Source organism: Mirounga angustirostris, unplaced genomic scaffold (genome assembly GCF_029215605.1).
Source record: "Mirounga angustirostris isolate CCGP_5_RB_7025 unplaced genomic scaffold, mMirAng1.0.hap1 SCAF_2, whole genome shotgun sequence".
Taxonomy (NCBI): Eukaryota; Metazoa; Chordata; class Mammalia; order Carnivora; family Phocidae; genus Mirounga; species Mirounga angustirostris.
This window is the reverse complement of record NW_026991710.1, coordinates 171,794,714-171,815,825: the sequence shown is the minus strand read 5'-3', so window position 1 is coordinate 171,815,825 and position 21,112 is coordinate 171,794,714. Positions and strand designations below refer to the sequence as shown.

The window sequence follows — 21,112 nt, the reverse complement described above, 5'->3', positions numbered from 1 at the left end:
AACACGCTCATAACTCACAAAGCCTGGCTTTAGAGGATGAGGATGTATTCCTGCTGGTTGGTAACAGAACTAGGAATTGAACCCCTATCTCCTGAATCCCAGCCCTTCCGTTTCTTTAAGCCACAAGGCTTTTCCTCAGCAGACACAAGGACCGTGGCGATAGAGTAGCTCTTCTTTTGACTTAATGTTATAAGAGATGTTGCATTTAACCGGTTTTCTGACCCAGGCTCCAGTGGCTTTAGCAATTTTCCGAAATCTTCATACTCAGCCTTCTGAGTGTTCACCGTGTAAAATGTGTTTCATCGATTGGTCTATTCTGTATTGCATAACTATCTTGCCCACACAAGATTATTGCTGCAAAGGAGAGCTACCCCAAAAAACCTTTTCCCTTACAAAAAGCCTCGGCTCAGCTTTTTGCCCACACTAGACCCATCTGTACCAGCTGTGTGCCGACATCTCCTGGGTACTAATCTAATAGCTGTGGTCCCACAACCCCGAGGTACAGCACCACACAGCGGCGTCTCTTCTAACCTGTCGTGAAAGTGGTTGCACGCATTTTGAGGACTGCTGTTTCTGCCAGTCCTTTGCTGCATACTCCAATCAGTTGAATGCTTGACCAGGTGTTTAATATACTCTGGACGTTTCCCTTTCAGATCACATGTCATTTGTAATGATAAACTGAAACATTCTTACTTAAAGAATATTCAAAGAGGTCCTGTGATTTGAAAATGAAATATTTTTTTTTATTCTTATGTTAATCCCCATACATTACATCATTAGTTTTAGATGAAGTGTTCCATGATTCATTGTTTGTGCACAACACCCAGTGCTCCATGCAGAATGTGCCCTCCTCAATACCCACCACCAGGCTAACCCATCCTCCCACCCCCCTCCCCTCTAGAACCCTGTTTGTTTTTCAGAGTCCATCGTCTCTCATGGTTCGTCTACCCCTCCGATTTCCCCTGCTTCATTCTTCCCCTCCCGCTACCTTCTTCTTCTTCTTCTTTTTTTTTTCTTAACATATATTGCATTATTTGTATACTGTCTTTCTAGATATCTACCCAGCTTTTTTGGCTTCTGCTGAAGGCATAAAGCCTTGCCAAGCCACTGAGAAGCTTGTCCTACTAAAGAGAAGGGGTGGATAGTAATAGCTGTTTCTAGAAGAAGCATACCATTTTGACATGAGCAGTATCTTTATTTTTACCATCAAGACGGTCTCTAAGCTGAGATGTCACACTTGGGCCCACCTGGACAAGTATGGGAAACTTAATTAATATTTAAAATGCTAAAAGTCTGGCTGTTTTAAAACCAGATGAGGAAAACTTCCCAGAATGGTGAATTTATGCGATCAATCATTTCTCATCTTTCCTTTGGTGTCCCTTTTTAAATAAAAACAAAACAAGTAAAGCTAGACTAATTAAGCTTTGTATTTTAGAGGAAATCTATGTTGTGATAATAATTCCCCTCTGGCCTATGAGGCAACTTTTAAAAGTCCATGAGAATTGGTGGTTAGCATCTGAGCTACTTAATAGAATTGGCAGGAAATGACTACATAATACAGTTTCATTCATTCAGTTATTTCATAAACAATGATTGAACAGTTTCTGTTCCAATGTATTGTGCAAAATGCAATAGGGCGTGTGTGAAAAAACTTGCAGCATTCCCCTCAGCTAGACTGCTAGCTCACTGAGGCCAAGATAGGATGCATGTGTAAGTCATTTTATTTTTATTTATTTTTTCTTAGAGAGAGTTCGAGAAAGTGGGGGACAGGGGCAGAGGGAGAGAGAGAATCTTAAGCAGGCTCCATACTGAGAGTGGAGGCTTGGCTGGATCTCATGACCCTGAGACTGTGACCTGAGCCAAAACCAAGAGTCTGATGCCTGACTGACTGAGCTACCTAAGCGCCCCATGTGTAAGACATTTTAATACAAGATAGGAAATATTAAGTTTAAAGATAATTTTTTTAAGATTTTATTTATTTATTAGACAGAGAGATAGAGAAAGAGAGAGCACAAGTAGGCAGAGCAGCAAGCAGAGGGAGAGGAAGAAGCAGGCTCCCCGCCGAGCAGGAGCCCAACGTGGGACTCGATCCCAGGACCCCGGGATCATGACCTGAGCCTGAAGGCAGACTCTCAATTGACTGAGCCACCCAGGAGCCCCAGGAAATATTAAGTTTAATGAGAGATAGAGGTGAAGGACTTTGAGAGGCCAGGGGCAACAGAGATTACTTCTGGCTGGAGAATCTGGGAAGAGATAGTCTTTGAGGTGAACATGGAGAAATAAGTAGGATTTTGACATGCAGAAATATCCTTCAGCAAAAGCAGCATCGTGATCAAAGTTGTATCAGCCTCTAATTGAATTATGTTTCTTAGGATCTTGCTAGAGAACCATGCCCATTGCCAGTTAGACACCCCATTTCCAGCCAATAATAACTCTGATCTCTGCATTTGGGGTCTGTGTTGTTCTACAATAGCAAACCCCAGGCCAGATGACAGCAATAACCTCTTCAAAGCTCCTAGAGCCTGTGGACCCCTGAGCATGTGGTAGAGTGACTCAGGGCATTGTGACCCATCTGTCCTCCAGAGCCCCTGGCTGGAACATTCCCCCCCCCGCCCCCGCCCCAGCCATCTGCTCCTGCCAGCTCTCTGTCACCTTGGAAAAGACCTTTCTCTGTTGAATGTGTATAACAGAGGTATTGCTAGGTTTTGGGTTCTGAATTTTTTTTTTTTAATAAAAAAGTGTGGTAGAATATCTGATGATACTATCCCACACTAAAGAAATTGGACTTTTGTGGTGGTTCCACTATCTGCTGTGATTTTAGCAAAGTCAGTTTGCATCTCTGGGTCTCAGTTTCTCTCCTTGGAAAATGGGAATATTAACACTGGCCTGTTTCTGCTGCCCATAGCAGTTGAGAGAATAAATGAGTTGCGAGGTATTGCTTTGATCCTGGCTTTTTACATGAAAACAGATGTATCTCATTCTCTGGACTAGAATTTAGTTCTATAAATTTAGCTATGGGGTATGGTCAGCAAATTAAAAGGTATTTTTCTAGCAATTTTCATTATAAAAGCAAAATATGTTCATGGAAGGAAAAACTTAAGGCACAAAATCGTAAGTGATCGCTAATGCACATTCAGAGTCTCCCATAACTCAGACCATCTCTTTTGATTATCCACCAATACCAGTGTTACATAAACGACCCACATAAAATAATGTACCTGAAACCAAGTTCCCCTGGAATTAATCCCAAGTGAGAATAACATAAGCTGTATGTGTTGCATGCCGCTTAAAATAATATGTGTCTGGGGTTTTTTAGCCATACCAAACATTGATCAAAATTCCTTGGCAGTTTTCTACATAGCTGGTGGGCCTGTAGTCATGAACAAGCTTCTCAGAGAGTAATTTGGCAATAGGTATCAAAGGCCTTGACCCAGAAATTCCATGCCTGGGAATTTATCTTAAGGAAATAGTCAGAGATGTGCCCAAGGATTTATGGATGATGATATTTATCATGACATTTTTTTTTTTAATAATAGCAAACAGTAGAAACAACCTAAATGTCAAACAATAGGGGGTTGGTTAAATAAGGTATGGTACATCTATATCCAGAGTGCTGTATGATCATTAAAAATAATGATCTCAAAGAATTTTTTTAAAGCTATGGGAAAATGCTTACGATGTTATTAAGAGAAGAAAAGAGTCAATAGAGCAGGTTCCAGTGTGTTTTTTAAAAAAGCATATATATCTCTGCATAGCAAAAAATTATGGATCTATAGCAAAAAGGACTGGTGATTATGGGTGGAACAAATGATTGTTTTTTTCTCTATTTTTAGATTTCATATATATGACTATTATCTTCCAAAAAAATTATATAGCCTGTTTTCTTCCTATTATCTTCCAAAAAAAAAAAGTCATAGCCTGTTTGGGCAGCTATCACCAAATACCACAGTCTGGGTAGCTAACAAACAAAAGAAATTTATTTCCCACAGTTCTGGAGGCTGGGAAGTCCAACATCAAGGTGCCAGCCTGGTTGCATTCTGGTGAGAGCTTTCTTCCTGGGTCATAGCTGATGCCCTCTGGCTGTGTTCTCACATGGTGAAAGGGGAGAAGGACCTCTCTGGGGTCTCTTCTATAAGGGCGCTAATCCATTCATAAGAGCTCCATCAGCATGACCTAATCATCTCCCAAAGCCCAGCTCCTAATGCTGTCATTTTGGGGTGTTAGGATTTCAACATAGGAACTTTGAGGGAACACATTCAGACCAGAGCATTATATACATGTCATATAATATATAATTTACTTTAAACATCTCCCACACTTCCCTGCCTAATCCAGCAGGTTCCCCGAGGATTTTAGCTGCTCTCCATTTGTTTCATGCTGGGATTTCTTGTGAACTTCTTTGGGAACTTTGGGGTAGTTGTGTAGTGTTCCACCATTAATTCAGAAACTTGATTTTATCAGTGCGTTGAGAAGGTGACAGGACCCTGGGAGATGGGCTGTCACTCATCAAACAAAAAAAAAATAGACACAACAATAGGAAAATGGATGATAGATTTTCAGTGATCAGGATCCCTTTGACTCATTACCCATGAGCTGGAAGAGGCCTTAATGACAACAAACTCCAGAATGGTTGGAGTAACTTTCCAAGGTCCCTTGGCTAGGAGTGGCAAAATGACACCAGACTCAGGTTTTTTGACTCCCTTTTCTTTTTAGCTATTTTTTTTTAAATTTTTATTAGAGATAGAGAAAAAGAGAGTGCGTGCCTGTGCGGGGGTGGAGCAGAGGGAGAGGGAAAGAGAATATTAAGCAGGCTCAAGCAGTCTCCATGCTCAGCATGGAGCCGATGCAGGGCTCGATCTCAAGACCATCTCACGACCCTGAGATCATGACCTGAGCCAAAATCAAGAGTCAGGGATTTAACCTGCTGAGACACCCAGGCTCCTCTCTTTTCAGCTATTTTTAATTGAGCTCTGAGGCTTGCTCTTTAGGACATTCACTTCTTGCTATCAAGATACTGGGCAATTTAAGTTAACACGCTTTTAAAAAACTTTTTAGGACTTTTTTTTTTAAGAGCAGTTTTAGGTTTACAGCAAAATTGAGAAGAAGGTACAGAGATTTTCCGTATAACTTCTTGCTCTCACACAAGCACAACCTCCCCCATGATCACATGGCAGACCAGAGTGGTGCATTTGTTACAGTTGATGAACCTGCATTGACACATTTTAACCACCCAAAGTCCATAGTTTACCTTAGGGCTTATTCTTGGTGTTGTACATTTCATGAGTTTGGACAAATGAACAATGACATGTATCCATCATTATAGTATCATACAAAGAATTGTAATGCCCTAAATATCCTCTGTGCTCTGCCTATTCATCCCTTCCCTCATCCTCAACTCTGGCATCCACTGATCTTCTTACTGTCTATAGTTTTGCCATTTCCAGAATGTCAAAGAGTTGGAATCATGCAGTATGTAGTTTTTCCAGATTGGCTTCTTTCACTTAGTGGTATGCATTTAAAGTTCCTCCATTTTCATGGCTTTTTTTTTTAAAGCTCATTTCTTTTTAGCGATGAATAATATTCCATTGTCTGGATGCACCAGCAGTTTAAAATTTATTCATCTACTGAAGGACCTCTTGGTTGCTTCCAAGTTTTCTCAATTATAAATAAAGCTGAACAAACTACCTTCTGATAGCTAATTTGGTCTGACAAAGCCAGTTGAAAAATCTTCTGGGGATGATACAGAGCGGCTTTGGTGGGCCCTTGAGAGTTATACCTCTTATTTGATAAAGTATCTGTTGGGTGGACTGAAATATTTACTTTTGTCAAATACATGGGTCCTTTGCTGTCCATGGAGAGAACTGGAAAAACACTGATCAATTCTTACTCTCTTTCTTTTATTTAAGATTTTTAATGTTCCAGAGACTTCTGTCATTCTGACCCCATCTGGTTGCAGTTTTCTAAGAGGATAGCTGCTCTTTACCTTTATATGGCTACTTATCCGCAATGATACAAAAGAAAGCACCATTGTTCATTATATGTGGGTTCTAGTGCTTTCCAGATATAGGGGGAGAATTATTTGTGGCCCTTGTCCTTCAGTTAAGAAGTAGTTCTTCTTTTGTGGGGGACCATTGTCCTTTATCCACATCCTATGCTAAACTCCTGAACTGTTATGATTCTTTAAATACCATCATCTAATCCGTATTAGTACTTTGAGGGTTTTCTTAAAGACATCATATAGGTCAGTACGTCTGCTTTATGCTGAGCGAAGTCCTACATCTTATTTTTTTCTACCAGGGAACTCTCTTTTCAAATGATACCAGCTCACGATAAGAGATCCAGTCTTCTAGTTTTACTTTTCTTCCTTCCTTCCTCCCTCCCTCCCTTTCTCTCTCCCCTCCCCTTCCCTCCTTCTTTCCTTCCTTCCCTCCTTCCTCTCTCTCTCTGTCTTCTTTTTTTCTTTTATTTTTGCATCACATGTTTCCTTTAGACAGTATCTTTCTGTATTTGGATTCTATCATTACTGCAACTGATTTTTATATAGGAAAAGTGACAAGAGGATGATAGAAATGTTGTGAAATAAGAAATTAAGTAAACCTCTTATGACTTCTCTTCTTTACAGTCATTTTATCTCTAGGTCTGGGATACAGATGGTGTCAGTCGGGGGGCAAGTGTATATGAGGAATTCGGCAGGGGTAATATCAACGCAACCACAATACATCTTCCCATTAGATTCTGAACACCACCTGAAGATAATTTGGAAGGTGTAGCAGCAGAAAATTAAACCCTGTAAATGCTGTCTGGCAGATTAAAAGACATAATTGATTATATTAGCTTATTTAAGTGCTTCTAATTGACGGAGATAGGGTTTGTTTGGTATAGCTTTTCAACTTGCCAAGCAAAGTTTACGCTGTCAACAAGCAAGTAATAGAAGTTGCCAAATGGCTCTTTTAAAAATTTCAACTCTCAGGTGCTTAATTTCATGTGATACTTTGTTTTTAGTGCCAGAGTCTCTTCTGTCATCTACAGCAAGTGGGGGAGAGAGTACAATTGTCGCGTTGGACTTGGAAGGCGCCCCCAATGCCTACCTATTCTGTCCTGCAGCCGGCAGTTCTAAACCCATATCCTAGCAGAGATTGGATTGCTTTTTGAGTGACTGGTTGTGACAGTCACATCTCATCCTCAGAGATTCCTGGAACTGGTTTTTTGGTCAGCACGTATGGATACCATTTTCCCTCTTCTGAGCCAGGATGGTGGGTGCTCTGAGTTGCAGAGAAGTCACTGGGCTTGAGTCAGCACCTAAGTGCTCCAGGCCTGGAGGGTTCTAGCACCACGTTGGCAAGGCATTTTTGGCAGTGCATTATTCTCTAGGACAACTGGGCTAGGCATTGGGAAAGCACCCCAATTATTCCTGCATATTCCCCTAAAGTTCTTAATTATACACACCGATTACCTGGAGCTATTAGGGATGAGTAAACAGAATTCACAGATGCCTTCCTCCTCATGGAAATTGCATTTGTTTTCTGAATATCCAGTCTCTCTATTGATGAATCAATACATATTTATTGTGCACTTTTTAATGCGTACAACACCATTCTAGATGCTCTGGGGATAGCGAAGAGAGTATAAAGTCAAAGTTGTAGTCCTCAAGGAGTTTACAGTATGTTGGGGAGACAGTACATGTTTACCTTAAAATAGCAACAACATAAATCAGTTATTTGTGTCAACTGACAAGCCTAAGGGACCTGTTCTAAATTCTGCTAAGTTGTAAGTACTGAGAAGGTAAGGGCTCAGAATTCCTGAAGGCCAGCTTGGGTTTGCTCCCTTGTGTTTACTCGGCATCTATGCCAAGAGACAACTTGGAACATAAGGTTATTGTGCTTAGTTGTTAAAAAACTTTAAAGTTCAACGAATAATGTCCTCACTGTTGTCCTTTTCCTCCTGGGCAGAGGAAACAGGAAATGGCCACTGACATGTTATTTCCTGGCTGGTCAGCTCCATTTGGAAATACCACTTACTGAAAAAACCGAACAGACAGAGCCAAGGAAATTCTCATGTCTTATACATGCTTTCATATTTGTATGCTGAGCCTGCTACCCGGATTTCCCCAATTCCGATGAAACCGTGAATATGAAAGAGTTTTTGAAAGCATAAATAATTGTTAGAGACGGCATTTATGAGCACTGTGTACCAGGCACTTGGCTAAGCATTTTGTATACATGATTTATTTTAATCCTTAGGACAACTTTATAAAGTCAACTGCTATTTTTGGTATCCCAATTTTAAAGTGGGATACAGAGCTTTAAGAGGCGAAGGTGCTTGTCCAGAATCGCCCAGCTAATGAGTGCTGGCAGAACAAGGATCTGGGCTGAGGCCAGAGTGCCACTGGTCTCAAGTTTTCTACCCCCAGTTTCAATGACCTCCAATAAAGCATTTTATTCCTCTGTAGGATGGTGATGTTTTACATCGGTAATGGTTGTGGCAGCTCGGTTTCCACGGGTGGAAGGAGGCCCTCTGGTGCCACCTATTGGGATTTCCCGAGATCCCATTTGTCCCGTTGGCATCTGCACCATGAATGGGACCCAGGTATCACTTCCCTGCTTCAGCCCCGGAGTCTAGGTCTGTCTTCATTTGGACACCGGGTCCTGCCTTGAGAAAAACAACCCTTTGTCACGTTAGGTCAAACATTTAACTTTGGGTCATACCAGTGGCTGGCCATTTATGACCTCCTGACCTAGTTGTCGAGGCCCACAGAAGTCTGCCCTGAGGCTCTGCATTCCCGAAGTCGGCCGTGCCTACTCACAGTTCCTCACTGGCTCCTTAGCTGTCCTTCAGGGTCTTTGACTTCCAGGTCCCTTCTCTCTCCTCAATGCACATCACTGTGTTGTTTCCCTTGGGCTCTGCTGTCAGCCTCCAGTCAGACCCATTCTAGCTCTGCTGCTTGCTGCTAGTGTTGCCTCGGGGCAGTTATTTGAAACTTCTAAACTTCAGTTTCCTCTATCGAAAATGGTTAAGTAGGATTTACACATTTGGGTGGTTGTAGGGCTTAAATAATGCTTATAAAAAACTTAGCACGTTACCGGGCACAAAGGAAACAGTCCACGAATGGTTGGTATTGATTGATGTCTATCTTTTTAGGTAGCTTCTTCCTCTGAGTAACTGGACTGGTGGTCTTTACTACCAGTGTCCCGTGGCATGGTCTAATTTAGCTCTTAGACAATGTCCTAGAGTGAGAAGAAGTGAGTGGCTGACGTCTTGGGTGTCCACCTCATTTGGATCTGCTCCGGGTGCCTCCAAGGTTCCCCAGAAGGTGACAGTGCCCAAGTGCGTTGATAGTTCGGAACCACAGGAGCCCTAGCTGGCTGTTCTTGAGCGCATCTGCAGCTGGGGCAGGCCCGCAACTCCATCTTCACGTTTCCACCCCTTCCCTACAGCCTCACCGAGACTGCTTCAGTCACCCCCAGCTAAAATCACAAGGACTTGATTTCTTGCCTTGTTACTTGGCTTCCAACCACCTGCTGATCTGACCTGCTGCACTTTTGCTCTCATGTTAGGGCTTAGCTCTGTGGCCAGAACTGCTCACTGATCTCCAGGCTGAGCTCCGCTTCCTGTCGTCCTGATGGGGACACAGCACTTGCCAGATTTTGCTCCTGGTGCCCCCTCTGCCTTTAACCCCTCCTTCTCAAAGGGCCTCCCTATTGCTTGTTTCCTTCAAGTCCTATCTCCTGCATTTTGCTTCTGACTGAGCCCTTAAGTGACAATGCGGCAGCCACCTCATTTAGCCTGGGTGGAGGCGAGGGGGGCGGGGGGGAAGCCATTCCTTCTCCAGTTACCTGAGCAAGGCCATCTTCTGCAGCCACATGTGGAGAATTGTTCTCATTATGACTATTTTAATGTAATAAATCTTTGTGCCTCACTAGTGATATAGAGTAAAGCCTCATTAATTTAGGCCCCACCGATTCAGAATTTAAGATAATTTGTTCACAGGCCAAGCTGAAATTTACATTTGTCCTATCTGTGAAAAAAAGGTTCATTAAGTAAATCAATAAAGTAAGGAAGATTGCAGGAAGCCTGTTTAATTAAGAAAACAAACTATTTTCAAGCACTTCGTAATACCTTTGACATATAAACAATGTGCTCATTACAAATGACTTTTATGTACTCATTAAAGCATATGGAGGAAGATTCCTGTTTGACAAGTTAAAAATGATCAGTTCAAGTAAATGTATCTAATTGAAGGCAATAAAAGTGCTTTTAAAGATGGCCTGTGGTTTTGGCCTTTCTAGTAATGGAATGGATCTGTAAGGTGGTGGTCGAGGAGAGGAGGCTCGGGGATCAGACAGACTCAAGTTCTCATCTTGGCTCTGCCGGTAAACTTGGGCAAGGTGTTCCCTTTCTATAAGCTGTGATCTTCTTTCTTCAAAGAGGTTTTAAGAAGATTAAATGAATTAAAATATGCAAAATGCTTTTCAGTATCTTAGATCTATGATAATAAGCAACAGAAAGTCGTTATTTTGTCTCATTTAGCCCACCCAACAGAACCTGAGAAAATTCTTATTGTTCTCATTTGACACACGAAGGCTCCGAAATACTGAATAACTTCTGGTTGTAGGTGGAGTAGCTGGGATGCAAGCTCAGGCCGCCTGGTCCCACAGCTGCCCCTCACAGTGGCTCACTGTGCTCTGTTTGGGGGTTGCCAGTGGGCTAGCCTGCGCTTCAGGGGCCCCGTGAGGACACGGGTGCTTCCCCATGAGTATGCTGGCCTCCACTGCGTTCGTAACCAGTCGTGGCTCATAGCTGTTTGCCTCCACTTTAAGGCAGTGGAAACAAGCTCGGCAGTGAGAAGGAAAACAAGATTAAGGGTATCTGAAATGGGGCTTTTGAGAGCGGCAGGAAAATTCTGGTATTTCAGAAAAGGGAGGGAAAAGAAAACCCATCCTGCTGTCATGAAGGCACGGGCCGACCTCCGCCATGCGCAAATGGCTCGGAGGAGACCAGCGACCCTCGCTTTTATACTGAAACCAGAGCTAAGATGATGGATATCCGTTGTTGACAAGAGGGAAGAAATATGGGTTGAGCCCATAACTATGTTTAGAGCATCAGGGGATGAATTAGCCTAATTGGAATATTAGTCTCAGTTACAGAGAGTGATCACTACAGGCTGTCTCTGGTTTCATTAGAAATTTAATTAAGTTTATCAATGTTTGGCCTCCCTAGCCTTCGTTTCTCCAGACTCTCCCCGGACAGCCCTATTGTCTAGGAGGACCTTTCTTTGGATTTCTTCTGTTTCCCAAGAAGGGGGCTGGGCTGGGGCGGGGCGAACTGGGGTGGAGAGCGGGGAGGGTGGTGATGGGCGGGGCCGGCCCCTTGGCGGCGAGCCTGGCTGGTAGGGCTCGGAGACAGACTGACAGCCGTCAGTGGCGAGGGATGGGGTCGTGGCTCTCGCAGGTAGCACTGGGGCTTCCCATAGTTGAAGACATCAAGAAAGGGTACACTAATCCAAGTCGGGGAGCTGAGCATTTTCTGAGCCTACTTGGGAAAGCACCAAAGCCTTTCTTTAATTACCTCCAAGGAGAGCACAGAGGTGGCCCTCCGTGATTCTGCAGTTTAGGGTTACAGGTGCATCTCCTCCAGGAAAATAGAGCGTTTTTATCTAATCACGTGGTCTGTGGCCACTATTTATAGGAAGAATGGTGTGTGCCATGCCAATGTGTAGGAGCAGGACGAGCGAGAGCTTTGCTGTTCTGCAAGGCACGTGCTCCCTCCTCCCTGGTTTTCTTCTTGTCTCCTCTCCACCCTCCCCACTCGCTTTTCCTCCCTCCATCCTTCACCTCAAACTCGTTCTACCCCCTTCTTATGCAATGAGTGTGGGTCTTTAACAAATGAATTCCCTTCTGCTGGTTCTTTTCCTGCTCTGACCCTGGCCACTTCCAGTATTCTATTTAAAACTCTTCATGGGAGGCCCGGGTGGCTCAGTTGGTTAAGCTTCTGCCTTCAGCTCAGGTCATGATCTCAGGATCCTGGGACTGAATCCAGCATGGGGCTCCTTGCTCAGCAGAGAGCTTGCTTCTCTCTCTCCCTCTGCCTGTCACTCTGTCTACTTGTGCTCTCTCTCTCTCTGTCAAGTAAATAAATTAAGAAAAAAAAAATTAAAAAAATAAAACTCTTTCACATCTGTTTTGTCATTTTTATCCCCCCTCTTTCTCTCTCTTCACATGTAGAGATATGTATGTAAATATACATGTATTATTTGATTTTGCCGAATCATTTTAAAGAAAGTTGAAAACATCAATTTACTGTACTCAAATATTTTAACATGTAATAAAATAAATGATTCTGAGTGGAAAGACCATCTCTCTGTAGAAAGGATACTTTCAATGGGGTCTTTTTGGGACTCAGGGAAGAAAAGCCAACACGAGGAATTAATTGGTGAAGACAATGTGAACCAAACTGATCTCACAAACTCTTCATCCTTATAACCACCAACCTCCCAAAAGTTGTTTCTGCCACCCCAACAAACAGAATGTAGGGCTTTTTTGTTCCTTTTTGTGATAAATTTATTTTTCAGGATAATTAATCCATTTTTTTATTCTGTTTTCTCTTGTTCTAAGCCTGCCTGTCAAAAGGAATGGGCTCTATATTCAGATTTTAAGCACCACTCTAAGCTGTGCTTAACATGGCAATGTGACATTGGATAAATCATTTAATCTCTCTGGTCTTCAGCTTCCCTGCTGAAAAATGGAGGATGGGGAAGGATGGCTGTTAAAGATCTTCTAGGAACTTAAAAAAAAAAAAAATCAACTTGATTGAGTATAATTTGCATACAACAAAAGGACCCGATTTTAAGCATCAAGCGCAGTGAATTTTGATAAATGCGTACATCCATGTAACCACCACACAAATCAATACAGAACATTTCCATTACTCTAAAATGTTCCCTAGGGTTGCTTTGTAGTTAATCCCCATGCTAGTCTCAACCCTGGGGCAAACTCTGATTTGTTTTCTGTTACTATAAATTAGCCTATTTTAGAATTTTGTACAGTATATACTTTTTTGTGTGTTGGCTTCTTTTGTTTAGTATAATGTTTTTGAAATTTTGCACGTTGTGTATAACAATAACTATTCCTTTCTATTTTTAGTGTTCCATTAGCATATAGATAATAAAAGTAGAATATAAATAATATAATGTACATAATATAAATATATAAATCACAGTATTTTGAGTATTCCATGGAGTTTATATGGAATTTCTACTGATAGGGCTTTGGTGTTACCGTTGTCAGACTTATTTTTTACATATATTATGTAGCCCTGTTTTCTTTGACTTGATTTTTTTTTTTTTAAGATTTTATTCATTTATTTGAGAGAGAGAGAGAGAGAACAGAGGGAGAGTGAGAGGGAGAAGCAGACTCCCCGCTGAGCAGAGAGCCTAACACAGGGCTGTATCCCAGGGTGCTGAGATAATGATCTGAGCCGAAGGCAGATGCTTAACTGAGCCACCCAGGTGCCCCTGACTTGCATTTTTTCTAATAGCAACTCAGTAGTGTTTCTTACTTTGGTTTCCCTCTATTTATTTATTTATTTTTCCTTCTGATTGTAAGATTTTTCTTTTTTATTGCTTTTTAGTCACTTGATTTTGATGTGTCTTGGTATGTATGGGTTTCTTTGTATTTATCTTGCTTAGGGTTTGTTGAACTTCATGGAAAGTTTTCATCAAAGATTATTACCTCAAATTTGGAAAATGTATGGACATTTTCTTTATTTCTTTCTATTTCTTTATTTATCTCTGCCCCATCTCTCTCTCTCTCCTATCGTTCTATTACATAGAAATTACAATCACATACATGTGATGCACTTAATATAGCCATATAGTTCACTCTTGTGTGTGTGTTTCATTTTGTTCTTTTGCCAATTTGATAGTTTTTATTGCTAGTCTTTAGGTTTATTGATTGTTTCTTCTGGAGTGTCAAATCTTTAAATCTCATTCAAATGGATTTTTCATTTCATCATATTTTTCAGCTGTAGAAGTTCCATTTTAAAAATGTAATTTTTTCCCCCTTATGTTCATGTTTGTCTCTCTGTCCATGACCATATTTCTAATAATGATTTTAAAGTTTTTGTCTCCTAATTCCATTATCTTTGTCATTTCTGGGTCTGTTTCTGTTATTGGTCAGTTTTTCTTCCAGTTATGGGTCAAATTTTCTTGCTTTTTTTTTGCATGAATGGTTATTTTTGCAAAATATGTGTTGGCTATTTTTATGTTGTTGAGTATCTGGATTTTGTTGTTGTTCCTTTAAATAACTTAAGTGTGTGTTGGTAGAGAGGTAAGTTATTTACAGATCAACTTAATAATTTTTTACACTTGTTGGTCATTTGTTAAGGGTGGAAGTGTATTGTTTACTCCTACTGAGACCTGACCAGATCTCCTGAATGCCCTGGTGTTCGGTGATGTCTCTTTATTCTGGCAGGTGAGAAGTTGAATGCAATTCTTTGTCTTGCTTCATGGAGTTTTACCTTTCATGTGCACAACTCAGTTGTCAGCGACAGACTTATGGGGAACCCTAGACAGTTTGCTGGATCTCTTTCTTCAGAGCTTCCTTCTTTTCAGTACTGTACCCCATAATTTTTCAGCTGCATCAGTGTCCCTGGACTCCCATCTGTTTTCTCAGTTCCATGAGACTGCCATGCTCTGTCTGAGCTTCTCTTCCCTGAGTTACACTGGAAAGTGCCTCTTGGAACAAAGCTGGGGTGATGATAAAACTCACCTGTGTGCTTTTATTCTCTAAGGGATCACTGTTCTGTGCCTCCTGTTGTTCAACATCTAAAAAACTCTCGTTTTATAGATTATGTCCAATTTTCTAGTTGTTAACAGCAACACAGAAAGTCTGGCCACTCCATTGTGGCCAGAAGCAGAAACTTCCCTAATCCTCTTATCTCCAAATTCTACCATTTCCAGATCTAATCATATCGTATTAGACATCCTATCCTGAAAAAAACTCTTTTTTTGTGTTCATATGTACAAAAATGAAAACAAATACAAACACAAAGTTTCAAATGTAATACCAAGCTTCTTGAACGAATGAACAGGTGGTAACTTCCGGTATGTCTCAGTATCCCTTTAATCCAATTCTTTTTATTTGCTGATTTGTATATATATATATATATATTTTTTTTTTTTCTCTAGTAATCCATTAAGATCTATGTCTATATTTCTGTATCCACATCCATATCTATATCTATATTTGGTCCTGTATCTGTATTTCTTTATCTAAGTCTTATTTCTATCTATGTATGTATCTATCTGAACCTATATTTTTACCTATCTCCCTTTCTGCCTATATTAATATAGATATGGAAAGGCAGTCTAGTCTAGTATTTAAGAGCACAGACTTGGGATCCAAACAGCCCAGACTGAATCCCATTTCACCAAATATTTTAAGTCTTTGGGCAGATTATCTGATCTTTACATATTTGAGTCTCTTCATCTGGAAAGTGGGATAACATCATAGCCTACCTCATAAGGTTGTGGTGAAGAATAAATGAGTTAATATATGTAAAGTGTGTAGAATTGTGTCTGGTACATAGTAAGTACTATTTAAATTGTCAGTGTTAGGGGGTGCCTGGGTGGCTCAGTCAGTTAAGCATCTGTCTTTGACTCAGGTCATGATCCCAGGGTCCTGGGATCAAGCCCCACATCGGGCTCCCTGCTCAGTGGGGAGCCTGTTTCTCCCTCTCCCTCTGCCTCTCCCCCTACTCATTCTCTCTCTCTCAAATAAATAAATAAATAAAATCTTAAAAAAAAGAAATTGTCAGTATTGGGGGGCGCCTGGCTGGCTCAGTTGGTTAAGTGTCTGACTCTTGATTTTGGCTCACGTCATGATCTCAGGGTCCTGGGATGGAACCCCACATTGGGCTCCACACTCAGCCGAGAGTCTGCTTGAGATTCTCTCTCTCCCCCCCCTCTCCCTCCTCTTGCACGCTCTCTCTCTCTCTCTCAAATAAATAAATAAATAAATCTTTAAAAAAATAAAATAAATTGTGCTAGTAGCTATATGTGATTACTGAGTGCCTGGGACCAAGCTCCCAGCATTGTTGCGCTTGAACCTCTAGCACCTGGATTTGCTTTCAGAAGCATCTGGAAGTGAACTTGCTATTTCCCAGGGTGAATGGAAATGAATGTGACTTGGAAAAGCATGAAAATTTCTATTCATATCAACACATATCTTCTCAGGAACAGTAGCCTTTCTGGGTAAGTAGTCTGGCTCCTAAGAAGAATCATGCCACTGGGCATCGTCTAATACTGGATAGTTATTCTATTGGACTTTGTGTTTCTGAAACTCCTTTATTTACAACCCTATGTGGTGGTATTCGTGATGTAACCTGGCCACTGGTTGCCTCTTTGTAAATTCTTTTTGTCTTTCCACAGCAGACTCACCTCAGAGTCACTGTGGTTTCAGTGTGTGCTTCACACTGTCTTCCCCAAGGCTTCTCAATCCATTACAACTTGCGGATGCAGGGCAATTTATCTCTTTTCCTGCTTCTACTTACTTCCTCATTTGCATGTCCTCCCTACCCCATACCTCATCAAAAAGGCTTCTTTAGTACAAGAAGCCACCCTCTTTAAAGCTCACTGAGGACTTATTAATAGATAAATGTGTTTTTAAAAATTACTTTAGTCTAAGTGATTCAGATCTGATGCAATTATTAGGACTAATAATTCCTTAAGGAACAGAGAACACCACCGGGGTTGCATAGAGGGTAGGTTGCAGAATAGGACTCCGACCTCAGATCTAATTTGTTTATATTCTTCACAGCAAACACCTCAGATGGTTTCATTGGGCCTGGAGGGATCCAGTAGTCTAGGGGAATCCAAAAACAGAAGCTGGAAACCTTCTCTTCGCCTTTATTTTTGGTGTGTGGGACAGCTTTTTCTTTTCATCACTTGCCTCATGCAGACGTCACATTTTCTTTCTTCCTCCCAGTTGTTATGAAGAGAGGATCCTAGACTTGTTAGATTCCCCTCTGCCCTTGAGTCATCAGAATGGAAGCCCAAGGCGATGGAAATTCTATTTCTCCTTATTAAGGCTGCTGGACACCCTGTAAGTGGCTATTTTTTTCCAGTTTCTTAATTCTGGTGCCAGTACTCCTGAGGTACTTTTCTCTTTGAGGAAAAGAAAGGGTGGGGAGAAATGTTAGAACTTTTGAATCCATTACCTGCAGACTCTCAGAGGGCTGACTGCTTTTGCCACGTGGCACCGAGTGCCTAAGATGGCTCATTTTCCTCTACGTGAGGTAGGTTGAGCATACTCGTGGACCCCAGAGCGTTGTGTTGGAATCATTGCTACGAGGAATGCAGAAGTCAGCTTCCTTTGTGCTCTCTGTCACTGAAGGTTACAGGGGTTTGCTTCATGTAGTCACAACTGGAAACTGGACTTGTTCCAGTTCCAGAAGGTGACTGCTGGGCCCTGACAGGGGCGCTGTGGCTTTCAAATCTCGCAAATGACATCTCAAATGACATTGAATAGGTTGTGTACATGTGGACAGTTAAGTAGTAGCTGTCATCCTCCTATTTGGAAACCACAGCCCATGATTGATCGTCCTGTGTCCGACTTGGGCCCTGCTGGGGCCCGGAGATGGAGAGACAGCATTAACGTGGATTGCATTTAGTGTTTGTCAGATACAGTAAGCTGGCCTTGGTTGAAAAGGTAAGAGTGTGTCTATTTTATAGTAAATGCTTTACTGTAAGCAGATATTAAAAGATGACATTGTTGATAGATCTTCCTGGTTCTCTATCTGTAGGACATAGGCATCTTTGGGATTCATCTCGTTAATGCAGAGGTCTGAGGGTGACACCTTCCTTTGTCATCACACCTTAAAAAGCCAATACATATGCACAAGTGTTCAGGATTGTTTAACATTTGTCATTAGAGCAAAGGGGTCTGGCAGTGGCTGCGTACCCCGGTGCATTGTCTAAATTAATCCATTGAGGGATATTGAATCACTTAATCACAGCGCAGACTTGCTGCCTTGGTAGGCACGTTCTCCCTTCATTAGATTTAATATATTTCTCATTATACAAATCTGCCTCTGTGACAATAAGTCTTGTTCATAAATCAGTTTGCCCTTTTGCTTTGCAGATGCAGAGAACTTTCATCAAACAAGACATAAACGGAGCCTGTTAGACAGGAGGTCAGAGCAGTCATCACCAGAGAGTAAGATCTATTCATTAAGATGATTTTTAATGGCATATTTTAATGGGCAGAGGTAAAACAATTATGATTTTATTTATTTATTTATTTATTTATTTATTTATTTATTTATTAGAGAGCGAGCGAGAGAGAAACAGCATGAGAGGGGAGAGGGTCAGAGGGAGAAGCAGGCTCCCCACTGAGCCGGGAGCCCGACGTGGGACTCGATCCCAGGACTCTGGGATTATGACCTGAGCCGAAGGCAGTCGCTTAACCAACTGAGCCACCCAGGCGCCCAACAATTATGATTTTAACTTCTTGTTTGCATTATAAATAAGTAAAAGGAAATGTAGTAGCAAGGAGTACTTGGAATTCCTCTGATAAATCTCCAAATTTCTTCCCCTCATTCCATCTGTGTGCTTGGAGACTCAGAGTTGGCCCATGGTCTCTCAAGTCACCACAATGGCATCAAGGCTGATTTAAAGATCAAGGCATAAAGAACAGGATGCATGTCAAGATATGCAAAATGTTTGGAAATCACTTAAAAAATAGCTATTGAGCAATGGAGCTAGAATTATGATTGTTGACGCCAAAAAAATCATTTTTTTTTGCTTTCTCTTTTCTCTGCCATTGTGTTCAGTAGACCAGAATATTGAACAGACTTTTTGTAAGACAAATTCTGATTTATTGTGTATTTAGTATATGTCCTGACACGTTACTGACTCTCTTTCTCATTTTTTGGGGATCAGATTCTCCCGAGTATTGTCTCAGTTATTGATCTCTTGAAAGAACAAACTTTTCTCTCCCATTGATCATTTCTACTATTTTCATTATTATTATTTTATTTCATTAATGTCTGTTTTTATCTTAATTAATCTCTCTTCTTTCTTTGGATATTATTCTTTTATTAGCTTTCATGGATTGGAAGTTTATTTCTTTTCTGTGGGTTTTGTCTAGATCTCAAATGCATAAAAGTAGATTAAGCATAGTTTTGGCTCATGACTTACCATCAGCTCACATTTGTTTGATTTTTTATTTAATATAAAAAAGCTCTTATAAAAATACTATCCCAAATAAGAGGTAGGACCTGGACTCTCTTCATCTAACCTTGTGGCCTTTCTATCCTATCTCCCTTTCTCCCTGCACTTTAGGTAACCATCATCCTGAATCCTATGTGTTTCTTTCTTTTTCATATAGCTTTATTACATCTCCATGTACACCTAAAGTTATATGTCTTTATTTTAGTCATCTTATATTTTATGAGAAGAGTCTCATGTGTAATTTTGTTTGGAACTCCCCCACGCCCCATTTTAATATAGAAATGTGCATTTCTACAATTGTCTGGATGCAGAATTTTATATATGTCAATCAGATCATGTTTATTAGTACTGATAAGGAAAATCTGTGTCCTAAGATGGCCCACCGAGCCAGTGAGAGAGTCCCAGTCCTTGCCCCGCGGCTCCTCCGGGTTGTTCTCCCTGCCCCGCTTTGCGCACACGCCCAAAGTGCCAAGTATGCGGAAGAAGAAGTGTATAAATTGCCCCTTTGTTTGTGATCGGGGCTCAGACCTTTGGAGATCACTCTCCTCTGACCTCGCTGGAGTTAAATAAAACCTCTTATCCTCCAAGATCTCCCGGTGCTGCTTGGTTCTTCCGTCAGGCCATCCAATCCATGTTCCATAACAGTACCAACGTTTAAAACTTTTACAGTTTTTTCTTAAAGATTTTATTTATTCATTTGAAAGAGCACAAGCAAGGGGAGCAGCAGGCGGAGTATGAGGGAGAGGGAGAAGCAAGCTCCCCATGAGCCGGGAGCCCGATGTGGGGCTCGATCCCAGGACCCCGGGATCATGACCTGAGCCGAAGGCAGACGCTTAACCGACTGAGCCACCCAGGTGCCCCAAATCTTTTATAGTTTGAGACTCTTTTTTCTTACTCTATCACTTACATGAAGAAGTGTTTTAAAATCTCCCACTCAGGTTTAGCTGTGTCTACCTCAGCCAGGTTTTTTGGTTTTAGGCGATATTATTATGTGAATGCAAATTTAGAGTTCTCATATTTTCCCAGGTAAAATGGACCTACCACCATTAAGAAATATCCTTTTTTTATTTCTGTTTTTTTTTTGCCATAAAGTTTACATTGTCTGATAGCCATATAGCAATATTAATTAGAAGAAAAAGACCAGAAACATAAGAGGAAAAAGGACAAAAGGCATTTTACAGATAAATCAAGGCAAGTTGCTCTTTAATATATGAAAAAATCTTAACCTCACTCTTCGCGGTAAGGCAAATAAAAATTCTGTGGAGTTACACTTTCTCATCTGTTATACTTTTTTTTTTTAAAGATTTATGTATTTATTTTACAGAGAGAACACACACACACACACACACACACACACACACACGAGTGGGGGAGGGGCAAAGGGAGAGGGAAAGAATCCTCAAGCAGGCTCTCCACTGAGTGTGGAGTCCGTGGGGCTTGATTTCATGTCCCTGAGATCATGATCTGAGCCAAAATCAAGAGTTGGCCAATTAACGGAGGTGTCCCTCATCTGTTATACTTTAAAAATAGTCAACCATCTGCAAAACAGTGGGTTGGCAAGACTGTGGAGGAACATGCATTCATCCAAGCCAGACGACATTCCAGAAAGGTACAACTCCAATGGTTGGCAATATCTGATAAACTGCTTATGTATGTATGTATTCCATGACCCAGAGGCTATGAGTCTACTTTGATAATATTCCACAAATACTGTCATAGAGCAGGTTATGTGATGTGCTGCCTTTTGTGTAAGAAAGGAGAGAAAATAGAATAAATAATTAAATTAACTCTTTTTTTCTCCAAAAAGGAACATAGGAAGGTTAAATTAGCAACTAATGAAAATAGTCACCAGTACAGAGTAGGGAAACAGGGTGAGCCGGATGG

At 41.2% G+C, this 21,112-nt stretch overlaps 1 long non-coding RNA gene across 2 annotated transcripts; it reads left to right on the top strand.

Moving 5' to 3' along the window:
• The first annotated feature begins 17,017 nt into the window (after nucleotides 1-17,017).
• LOC123847402 (uncharacterized) lies at nucleotides 17,018-19,807 on the top strand. Of its 2 annotated transcripts, none has more exons than XR_006791543.2 (3): nucleotides 17,018-17,099; nucleotides 18,138-18,212; nucleotides 18,325-19,807. It is a non-coding gene; the product is annotated as an uncharacterized LOC123847402 (long non-coding RNA). The 2 variants fall into 2 exon arrangements; XR_008506418.1 differs by lacking the exon at nucleotides 17,018-17,099 and adding an exon at nucleotides 17,606-17,705.
• Nucleotides 19,808-21,112: the final 1,305 nt, after the last annotated feature.